This window comes from Petaurus breviceps, unplaced genomic scaffold (genome assembly GCF_028583685.1).
Source record: "Petaurus breviceps papuanus isolate PSGF00001 unplaced genomic scaffold, PetGlider_PUasm1.0 174, whole genome shotgun sequence".
Taxonomy (NCBI): Eukaryota; Metazoa; Chordata; class Mammalia; order Diprotodontia; family Petauridae; genus Petaurus; species Petaurus breviceps.
Window position 1 is genome coordinate 46,041,047 of NW_027185761.1, and position 11,957 is coordinate 46,053,003.

The window sequence follows — 11,957 nt, forward strand, 5'->3', positions numbered from 1 at the left end:
CCTTCTAGTTCATCTCCCCACCTCAAATCTCTCCACTCCAGCACATCCTCCCCTCAATGGGGTAAATTGGTCTTCCTAAAGCATGGATCAGACCATATCACCCCCTCCCCATTCAATAACCTTCAGTGTTTCTACTTCCAGAATCTAGTCTATATTTTTAAAATGTAATGGTCTTCATAATGTGCCACCCCCCGACCTTTTCAGTTTTCTTACACCTTATAACCCTCCATATACCTTGACAGCCAAAAAGTCTGACCTCCTCCTTCTTCTTCCTTGCATACAACACTCCTTAGTCTGATGCCAGTCATTTTTATTAACTCTCATACCTGGAATTCTCTCCCTCCTTATCTCTGCCTCCTAGTTTCTCTGACTTTCTTCAAGTGCTAGCTAAAATTTCACCTCCTACAGTCATTCTTTTTTTTATTTCCCTTAATTTGATGGATAATCTCCAATTTATGCATATAGCTTGTTTGTACATAGTTGTTTGAATTGTTCCCCCCCCCCACCACCACCATTAGACTATGAGTTCCTTGAGGGCAGAAACTGTTTTTTGGGTTTCTTTGTATCTCCAAAACTTAGCATAGTGATTGGCACATAGTAGGCACTTAATAGATGTTTATTAATTGACTAGAATCCCATAAATACAAAATTGCAATTTGCTGAAAGGGAAATAAATGAGTGAGAGCTCCTCTGGCCACCAATCAGCAATAGAAACATGAATTTCTATTCTTATCCCAGGATACCTCTCATATTGAACATGGAAGGTGGCATTGGCATGAGAACAAGTGAAAGTGTCAGTGTCTACCCTATATTATATATTAGTAAACATTAATATTTTAGATTAAAAATCAATGAAAGCTCTAATGTTTTTCCCATACCTCAGTGATTTTTTTTGTTTTTACCAATGAGGAAACTGAGACCCACAAAATTAAGTGATTTAATAAGCATTGAACAAGTCCATGATGAGAAGAGTTTTAGAGTCAGAGTTCAAACCCAATTCCTCTGACTTCAAATCCAGCACCTTTTTCTTAACCTCTCTAAGTCTCAGTTTCCTTAGCAGTTAAATGATAATAATAATAATATTTGCTCAGGCTATGTCATAGCAACATGGTATGTAAGAACCTCCTTCTTGCATGGTATAACCCAAAGATTACTGGATTTAGAAACAAAAGATGGACATTCAAATCCTGTGACTGTCATTTCTAACTCATGTTGCACTCAACAAAAGCCTTTATAGATTGTTTCCTGACCTTTAAAATAAGGGGCTTGGACTAGATGACCTTCCAGATCTCTCCCACCTCAAAATATTTGATCCTGTGCTGATGCCTTGTTATCCATAAGGCACCATACAAATGTGGGTTGTAATCATTAACTCCCAAAAGGCAGAAGACATGGGAAGTTCTTAGTAAAACTTCTAGATGTCACATATATTTTTCCACAAAGTTTTTGATACCTCGTCTATCACGCTTGCCTTCATCATATATTTTCTTGGATGGTGATTCACCTTACTTTTCCAAGTGTAATTTAGTGTCTGCTACAACTTGGCAGCTTAAAGTCTCCAGTTTTAGTGATAAAATATCTCAGCACTACCTATTAAAGCAAGAATCCCCTGGAAAAATCAATCCCAGTGTGATTTCCATTAGGTGAGAGGGATGGAAAAGACTGTTACACTGAATATAGATGCCATGGTCTAGAGAGAAGATAGGAGAAAGTTCCAAAGAAAAAGTGGAAAATCTGTTTCTAACTCCCAGGCTAAGACAATGGAAAAGTCAAATGAAAGCCTTCTGCCTCCAGGGTTTTTCCCCAGCTATACCTCTTGACTGAGAATCTGTTTCTGTTTAACTTCAGAAATGCAGATTGAAAGAATTCATTGAAGACTAAATAATAAAAAAAAAACTTATCTTTTATTCTTTTCATGACTTAAATGCCACTCCAGTTTAAAGTTTTTGCATATTGTTTTCTGTGCATATAGAAAGTCCTTAGAGATAACTTTGTATAGTAAAAATTTAGCTTATATTGCATTTAGTTTGGTAGAAAAGAAAATAATATTATTCTCCATCTTGAGAGATGATGTTGAGATTGAAAATTCATAAAAAGAATGCATGTTAGAGGAAAAGGGGAAAAAAGGCAGAAAAGTTCAAAGGATCCTTTCAGTAAAATCCTTTAAATATTTTAAGTGTAAAGGATCTTATAGCCCATCTTATTCAACTTCCTCATTTTACAAATGCCCAAGGTCACACAGCCAAGGTGGATAGTGGAAAGAATATCTGACTTGGGGGTCTAGAAGACTTGAATTCAAATTTTGCTTCAAATACTTTCTAGCTGTATGACCCTAGGTAAGTCATTTGATCTCTCTGTCTCAGTTTCCTCATCTATAAAATAGCGACAATAATAGACACTATTTCACAGGGTCTCTTATTGTGAAGGTCAAATGGAATGACATGTAAAGTGATTACAAACCTCAATGCATTATAAAAATGCTAAATAGTAGTATTATCTAGCCAAAAGCAGAGATAGGACTAAAAAGAAAAATGATAATATGGTTAATTGGTGGTTGTCCTTTGTTTTGAGAGGACCAAAATGATATCACTATGTTGGGATCAAAATATACTATACTTTTAATAATTTTAATTATACTTATTAATTTTATGAATCCTCTTTTATTAAGGGGATTTATTCTGGGAAGTTTGGACTCAATCAAAGGGCCACACTTGAGGAAATAGAGGGCCACATGTGACCCTGAGGCTGCAGGTTCCAGACCCTCAGTATAGTTTGTTCAAATGATGGATTAGACCAATAAGAGGTCTGAATGTTCTACCAGAGGCTGGGTACAAATAGTCTCTATGAACATTCAGAGCAGTGATCTCTCTAAACTTGTGTATCACACATTTCTTTTGAACAACTGAAATTCTACTTTGCTCATAGAGCATAGTCTGTGATAAAACTGAAGTTTGTAAAGTGCTTTCAATTTTGCAAAGGGCTTTAGCAACTTTGCTTCCTTTGCATCTCACAAAATTCTATGAAGTGGGGTTATGATCATCCCTGTTTTACACACAAGGAAACTGAGATTTAGAAAGTTTGAACTACATGCCCATCATCACTAGTCAAGGATTTGATTAGATTGATTTTAACCTAGGCTTCCTAGCCATAAGGTCTGTGCTCTATCAGTTAATAAAAATAATCAAATTTAAAAGTTAGGATATACATACACACACAAACACACACACGTACACATTGGCTGTTGTCCTTCATTCTTGAGGAAGACCAAAATGACATCACTATGGTCGAGTCAAATCATACTGTGTCTGACTGTGGCTAGTCAGACCAATACAACCTCGGAAGACTCTACCACAGGTTGGGGACAAATAGCCCATGTAGACATTTGGGGTGGATTCTATAAATTTGCTCACCTTGCATTTCTTCTGAGCTACATCAAATCTGCTTTGCTCATAGAGCAAAAGCGCCTGCTCTGATGAGGGCATGCCATATTGAGTGGTCCTGTGCTAGTGTCGCCCATGTCACAATCAATTCCAAAGTTCTTAAGAAAGACCTTGAAAGTGTCTTTCTATTGCTTCTTCTTATCACCATGTAAATGCTCGTTCTGTGTGAGTTCTCCATGAATTAATGTTTTTGGCAAGTGTAAGTTTTGCATTCAAACAGCATTGCCAGCCCACTGGAGTTGCACTCTCTGAACTAGAGATTGAATGCTTTGCAATTTAGTTCGAGAAAGGACTTCAGTGTCTGGTACTTTATCCTGCCAGGTGATTTTCAGAATCTTCCTAAGACAAATGAAATACACACACACACACTCACACACACACACACACACACACATAAGGAGAGGCAGGGGAAGAGAGAGAGAAAGAGAGACAGACAGACAGACACAGACAGAGAAAGAGAGAGAGACAGAGAGAGTGAGAGAGACAGACAGACATAGAGACAGAGGGAAAGAGAGAGAGAATACTCTAGAGTTTGCAAGGTGTTTTGCATGTCTATTTAATTGGTTTAATTCCATATTTCCTCTTTTTTTTATAATGGTATTTAAATGAGCTATAGTTGAGCTTCTGAATGATACTAGAAGAATACTACAATTTCCTATAGTGGTCACCTATAGCAATAAAACTAATAACTTAAGATTCATCACATTTTTCCTTTGGTCTTTCAAAGAGATTTGTTTGAAATTGTGAAAATTTGACTTTATGGACTGTTTTTCCAGAGCTGATAATTCTTTGTGAGTTGTGACAAAATTGACAAGAAGAGGAAATGAATTTGTTGGCATTTCTATAGTAATCTATGCATATTAATGACAATAATATAATTACCTTTAGAATCAAATATCCTGTTATCCAAGGTGCTGTATGAGGAAGTAGAAGTGTAACTTCAAATGAAGTACTAAAAAGTTACTAGACCAAACCAAGTCCACACATATGAAATCCATCCTGCAGCACATATAATTTTAAATGCACTGAGAAATTTATTTTCCAGATGCTTTAAATAGGCCAAAAACTTGGCCTCATAAAGCAAGGGTTCTAAACCTTGTGTCTGTGAACATTATATGTATGTATGTATGTAGACATGTATATATGCATGCATGTATATAACTTTATTTCAATATAATCAACTTCTGGGGCAGCTAGGTGGCACAGTGAATAGAGGACCAGCCCTGGAATCAGGAGGACCTGAGTTCAAATCCAGGCTCAGACACTTAACACTTACTAGCTGTGTGACCTTGGGCAAGACACAACTCCAAATCTCCTGCCTTCCTCCCTCCAAATAAAAATGACAAAAATTTACATAATTGACTTCTTTTGTAATCATATGTATTTTATATTAAGTGTTTAAAACATAATTCTGAGGAGTCTATAGGTTTCACCTGAATATCAAAGCCTGCATTTAAGTATAATACACATGCATATTTACACATACATAAGTATATGTACACACACATGTATATAGAATTTCTTCTTTATAGTTTCAGAGCCAAATCCACACATAGGGGATAGGTCTAGGGATTAGGTATTACTCTATTTGAGTTTGATACCATTGTTGAGAGATTAAATGGCTTATCGAAGGCCACACAACTAATATGTGGCAGAGTTAAGACTTGAACCCAGACTTTCCTGGCTATTTCTTCATGTGTACACACATACACACACACACACTGTTAGCTTTTGTTACTTAATATTCATTATTATACAATTGTAATGCAATTAGATTGCATTAACTGTGAGGGACAAAATAATACCCCACTAAGGTCCACTTGTTTCCTTCCTCTTTTGCTTTATGGTGTTTGCTTTAAATGAAAAATTTTAAATTTAGTCACAATAGCCATGAGCCCCCAGTTAGGAAAAATCCCTAACATATAAACAGAATCAGAAGTTGGGCTCTCTGCCTAACCTTATACGTTTATGCATAGATACATACATGCATACATATTTATTTGTTTGTTTAATTATTCATATCAAGTTAACCCCTGGAGTCTTTGTTATTAAGGCAAAATTCTATTTTCCAGAAACAATTGAATAATAGAAGAGACTCAGTAAGTTGAGAAGTTGGGTAAAGAGCTGACCTTTTATTTTTTAGATTCCCTTCAGAGTTCCTTGCTCAGAAGACATCTGTTGAACTAGTCTTTTTCCCAGTGTTTCCCTCCTCTCCCACTGCTCAGGCCTCCTGAGCTCCCCACATAGGTGTGGTGGAATTACCATACTTACTCCAACCTCTCAAACAGAGATGCTCAGAATTTCTTTCTCCTGTCCCCAAGGGAATTTCTTGCTTTTGTACAAATTCTTAGATGATGACTTTGACCCTCACACAATGGTTTTGATTCAGAGGTATCCAGACCCTGTTCACACTCAGTTTTCTTTCTTCAATCTAATCCAAAAGTCTTCTGTACTAACAAAGGCAGTTACTTTAAGTACTCCCTTGCTTACATCCAATTCACTTGCAAGTCATGGCATCACCTCCCTGATTTCATGGTCTTCTCGGAGAATGAAGGACAAAAAATAAGAAGGTATTTTAAGTGGGTAGGATAATGTGGAACCCCACCCTTAAAGTTGTGTTTGATCCAGTAGGCAACTCTCTGAGTATCATATCATTGTGATCTCAATAATGGATATTTATATAAAGCTTGACTTACATCATCTTAGTTGATTCTCAAAACAATATAGACTTCGGGATTACCGGTGTTATTTTTTCTCCCTAATTTACAGATGAGGAAGCGGTGTCTTAGAGGTTCATGAAATCATAGCCCTAGTAGTATAATCCAATCCAATTTTCTGATTTTGCAAATGAAAAAAAATTCAAAGTGAGCCCCATGGAGGCAAATTGGCATTCAGATAGTAAGAGTCAGAGAGTGGATTTGAACCCAGCTTCCCTGACTTCAAGGTCAGTGTTCTTTTTGATGTACCATGTTGCTGCCAAGTAAAATGACTTACCAATAACCAAAAGCTTAGATTATTAAATGAGAGACTTTCCTAACTCCAAGTCAAGCACTTTTCTCTAAAACACACTGTCTCTTCAATTAGCAAATGAAAAAAAAAAACCTATAGCTCCGAGAAGCTGTATCACCCAAAGTAGGTAAGCCAGGAACCAGGACTCCAAGCCAGATCTTTTTCTCCCCTTCCAGGGTTCTTTCCATTTCACTACATTCCCTCTCAGACATTCTCTTTTTCTTCCAATTTGTTCAACATACATTTGACTTCTTGCTAGGCTTAAGGTCCCTCAGTACATATGTACAGAAGTGCAGAGAAGGAAAAAAAATGATGCCCAAACTTTAAGGGAACTTTGTTGTATGATACTTTCAAAAAGCAGAAGTCTCTTGACAAATCCTTTTGCTACAGAAAATTTCAAAACAGATGTACCTGAATTTCTAGAGTCTGTCTACAAAGTTGTGACTCGAAAATATTTTTAAATCAGATGACTTTCTAAAACACCTGGGGAGCTCACTCTTCATAGATGGTAGAGTGTGTATGAGCATTGAATTGGAATTCAAGAAAAACTGAGGTCAAATCTGGTCTGAGATACTTAATAGATCTGTGACCTTGTGTAAACCATTTAACCTTGCTCAGACTCATTTTCCTCATCTGTAAAATAGAGACAATAATAACACCAGCCTCACAGGATTGTTATAAGGGGCAAATCTGTTAATTAATGCCCAGTTCTTTGGAAACTTGTGGAAAGTATATAAATACTTGTTGTTGTGAAGATATCAATGTTTTTATAAAATGAAAATTTCTTTAGCAACAATAAGCGTCCCTCTGATTGATCTCTCTTAAAGTTTAACATCCACAAAATATCAAGAAAACGTAGAGAAGATTCCAGTGAGTAAGGGTGGTCCCATTGGTAAACATAGTAGGACAGAGGCCAGTGTTGGGCAGAATGGACAGACATGGGTAGGTGTCAGGATGCCCCCACCAAAGGGAATAACCATTGTTATTCTATTAGTCTTCCATTATTGACATGTTGTCTCATATCCCCCATTGGATGGAAACTTCTAGAGGACAGGGGCTGTTTTTGCCTTAATTTGTATTCTCTGAGTTTATCTTAGTGCCTCAGAGAGTAAGAAGTTAATAAAGGTTTATCAAGTGACTGACTGAGTGATTTTATAGAAGGGGTGTCTTTCTGTTTGGGGATCATCCTTGTGATTTGGTTGGCCTGGCTACCCACGCCTTGTACTGCTGGTTTGGCTCCTCTGCCCCCTGAAGCACAAAAGACCCAATCTGCTGGGAATTAGAGAATTGATGCTTTAGCAGTTTTAATAAAAATTCCTATTGTCTGGTGGGGACACTTTCTGACCTAGGGTGGATGCTTCCTGTGATGAATGTGGAGTCAGAAAGGAGCAACATTTATTTGAATTTAACTAGAAATTATATCTTTTTAAACAAAATTAGAAGCAAAGTTGTTTTCATTATGTTTTGTGATCCACAGGGGCCTCAGTCACTGGATTGTTCTCATCTAGGCCTGGCCTTGAATGCCTGCATTGTTCACATCATGTATTCATTGGAGTATTAAGACATTTCATATATCAAATTTTCATAATAACACCGTGAATACAGCACTTGAACATTTTATAAGCACTTTCATAAATATTCCATCCTTAAAATGACCTTGATAGGGAGAATTAATATATACTCATCCTCATTTTGTATATGACATGCATAAGGTTAAGTGTTTTGCTTAACTGACCTTCCATTTCTGGAATTTACTATCTCCTCCAATTTTCACAGAATCCCAAACTTTCTCCAAAATATAGCTCCTGGGTCACCTCTTACTCAATTATCAAAGTTCTTTCTCTAAAGTGGAGGTCTGTTCATATCATTCCTCTACTCAAGAACTTACATAAGTTCCCTATTACCCCAGGAAATAAAAACTCCTCTATTTGGCATTCAAGCCCCTTCCCAACAGATTTATGTGTCTTTATTACATATCATTCCCCTTTTCACACTCCATGACCTAGGCAAACTAGCTTTTCCTCAAACATGGCTCTCCATTTCCCATCTCCATATCTTTTCTCTAGCTCTATGCCATACCTGAAATTGTTTTCCTTCTTACCTATGCTTCTTGGATTGTCCATTTTCCTTCAATCCATAGCTCAAATGTAACCTATATGAAGTTTTTCCTAGCCATTTTAGTTGTTAGTATAGTCTCTATTTTGTCTACAATCTCTCACTGTCCTCTAGCCACTTCCCTACTGCCTACAAACATGCTCAAGTGTCCTTCATCCTCAAAAAACTCTCATTAGATTCGACTTTCCAGGCTACTTACTGCCCCATAGTTCTCTTCCCTTTTTAGGGTGAATTCCTTAAGGTGATCATTTTTAATTAGTGCCTTGATTTTTCTTCCTTTCACTCTCCTTAACTCTCAACAGTCTGCTTTCCAACTTCATCATTTAATTTAAATTGTTCTCTCCAAAGTTAATAAAGATGTCTTCCTTGACAAATCCAATGGCCTTTTCTTGATCCCCATCCTTCCTGAACTCACGACAGCCTTTAACACTGTCAATCAACTTTTATTTCTTGATAGATTTGGGGGGCACTATTTTCTCCTAATTCTCCTCCTCCAACATCTCTGATCATTCATCAGTCCCCTTTGCTGGATCTTCATTCAGATAACACCCAGTCATTGTAGGTGTCCCACAAGGCTCTCTTCTGGGGCCTCTTTTCTTCTCCTTCTTTACTATTTCTCTTGGTGAACTTATCAGTCTCAATGGATTCAATTGCCATCTCTATGCTAATGATAAAATCAAATTATTTAGTCCTATCTTCTGGTGACCAGCAGTTTCACATTTCTAATTGCCTATTGGGGTATCTTTATATATTAAGCTCAACAAGTTCAAAGCTAAACTAACTTCCCCCATCAAAAATTCACCTCTTCCTAACCTTACTACTGTGAAGGGCAGAACCATCCCCTCAGTAGCCCATATTCATAACATAGGTGTCATCCGTGATTCCTCACTCATATCCAATCTGCTGCCATGCCCAAGAGGCCATGAAAGATTTTCTTTCATAATATCTATTACATATGTTACACTGTGTTCTCTATTTTCATATCATCACTGCCCTAGTCCAGGCACTCTTCACTTTGTACCTGTATTATTGCAGTTGCCTGCTGGTTGGTCTCTCTGACACAAATATCTCCCCCCTCCAAAGTGATCTGCCTGAAGTGCTAGGCTGATAATTTCCTAACTCAGTAAAACCTAGCAGCTCCCTATTATGTATAGGATCAAATATTAGATCTTCTGTTAAGTATTCCAAGCCATTTGTGTTCTGCCCCCATATTTCAAGTCTTCTTTCACTGTACACATAAACCATCTCCATTCCCAGAATATTATATGATTCAATGGCATTGGCCACCTTTCTGTTCCTCCAAGAAGAAACTCCATATCCTGAATGGGCATTTTTAATGGTGCTCTCTCATGCCTGAAATGCTCTCCCTCCCTCATCTCTACCTCCTCATTTCCTTGGCTTGTTTCATCTCCCAACTAAAAGTCCATCTTTACCATAAATCTTTCCTAAGATCCCTTAATTCTAATGCCTTCCTGCTGTTGATTATTTCAAATTCATTCTAAATACAACTTCATCAGGAGATAACAAATGGAGAAGAGGAACTCCATGGTGGATGTGAGGGCCAGATGTGATTTATGTGAAATTGATATCTTCTGATTATCATAAATTTATTGTAAAAAGGGAATGTGCTTTATAATCATAGCAACAAAAGCTATGCTAAGTGGCTCAGGTCACTTTGCTGAAAATGAAATAAATGACTTTAATTTTAGAGAAATTTCATCACATGTGCTGTCAAAAAGTATGCAGATATTTTACCTATAGGGTTTGCTACAGGAATTCCAGAATCCCCAATTATACCTGAGATTGCATGGGAAATTCTGGCTGTGAACTTGCTGGATTCAAAAAAATAATAATAATTTAAGATGTTTGCATATTTGTATAGTTCTTGGCATGTTGTCTCCCCCTTTAGACAGTGAGTTCCTTGAGAAAAGGGACTGTGTTTTGATTTTTTTTTTGCATCCTCATTGGTAACATGATGCCTGACATATAGTAGGTACTTAATAAATTTTTATTGACTGACTGACTGGTACATCCTCCAAAACAAATCACTTTGAATCTATTTTATAAATATCTACATATGTACGTTTTCTTTCCCCTGGGAGAATGTAGCTGCCTTGAGGGAGGGATCTACTTTTCACTTCTTGTCTTTATATTATCACCACTTATCACAGTACATTTTATCATTTTTGTCTTTATATTATTTCACATTTGTCTCTATATCATCACCATTTAGCACAGTACCTGGCAAACAAAAGGAGCTTAATAAGTTCTTCTTGTCTGACCTTCTTCCACCAAAATTTTAGTAGTTCCTTCCTCTTTGAAATGCTTTGTATTTACTTTCTTGCATACTTATATGATCTTCAATATAGTGCTGAAATAAGAAAGCAAACAAGCATATAATAGCATCTACTATGTGTCAGACATTGTGCTGTTTTTTTTATGAATACTATCTCATTTGATCTTCACCATAGTCCTGAGGGAGAGAAGATAGGTGCTGTTGTTATCCCCATTTATCATTAAGGAGATTGAGTTTATAGAGACTTATATAGCCTTTAAGTGTATGAGGCTGGATTTGTAATAATTTTTTTATTCTTTAATTTATTAATTTGTTTGTTTCCTTTTAGTTTACAGGATTCAATTACACAATTCCTTGAATTTCAGATTTTGTCTCCCTCCCTCCCCTCCCCCCACCCATGGCGTCTTATAATCAAGTATAAGATCTGTAGATACTTTCACATTATACAATGGTCAGGTTATAAGGATGGATTGTACCAGCTGGGATGAAAAATGATGAGGCTGGATTTGAACCCAGGTCTTTCTGATTACAGGCTCAGTGCTCTATCTACCACACCACCTAACTTCATCTGCGTGAAAGAGACTACAAAGATAATCTGGTTGAACCTCATAAGGATGAAAGAACTGAGAAATTAATTACCCATGTCATTTAAATGACTTGATTAAAGTCATCCAGCAAGTGACAGTGTTGAGATCTTACCCCAGGTCCTCTTATTCTAAATCTCATATACTTTTTTTTTAAGCAATCAGGGTTAAGTAACCTGCTCAAGGTTACACGGCCAGGTGTTTCTGGGTGGGTGCTAAGTGTCTGAGCCCGGGATTCGATCTCCAGGTCTTCTCAACACTGGAGCCGGTGCTCTTACTTGCTGTGCTACCTAGCCGCCCCTCTCATATACTCTCCATGTGCCTCTTCTCTTTGTGTTGACTCCCAGAAGAATGACAGCTTGATTGTACGATCATAGATCTATAGCCAGAAAGAACCTCAAAGGCCTTCTGGCCCTTTTACAAGTAAGGAAACTGACTCCAAAAAGGTTAAGTGCCTTGTGCAAGAGTACACTAGTTAATAAACTGACTCGCTCCAAAACCATCACCCATGTC

The 11,957-nt window shown here is 37.2% G+C and overlaps 1 pseudogene; it reads left to right on the top strand.

The window, feature by feature from the left end:
* LOC138158492 (elongin-C pseudogene) overlaps positions 1-10,414 on the top strand; it is a 64,728-nt pseudogene extending 54,314 nt beyond the window's left edge.
* Positions 10,415-11,957: the final 1,543 nt, after the last annotated feature.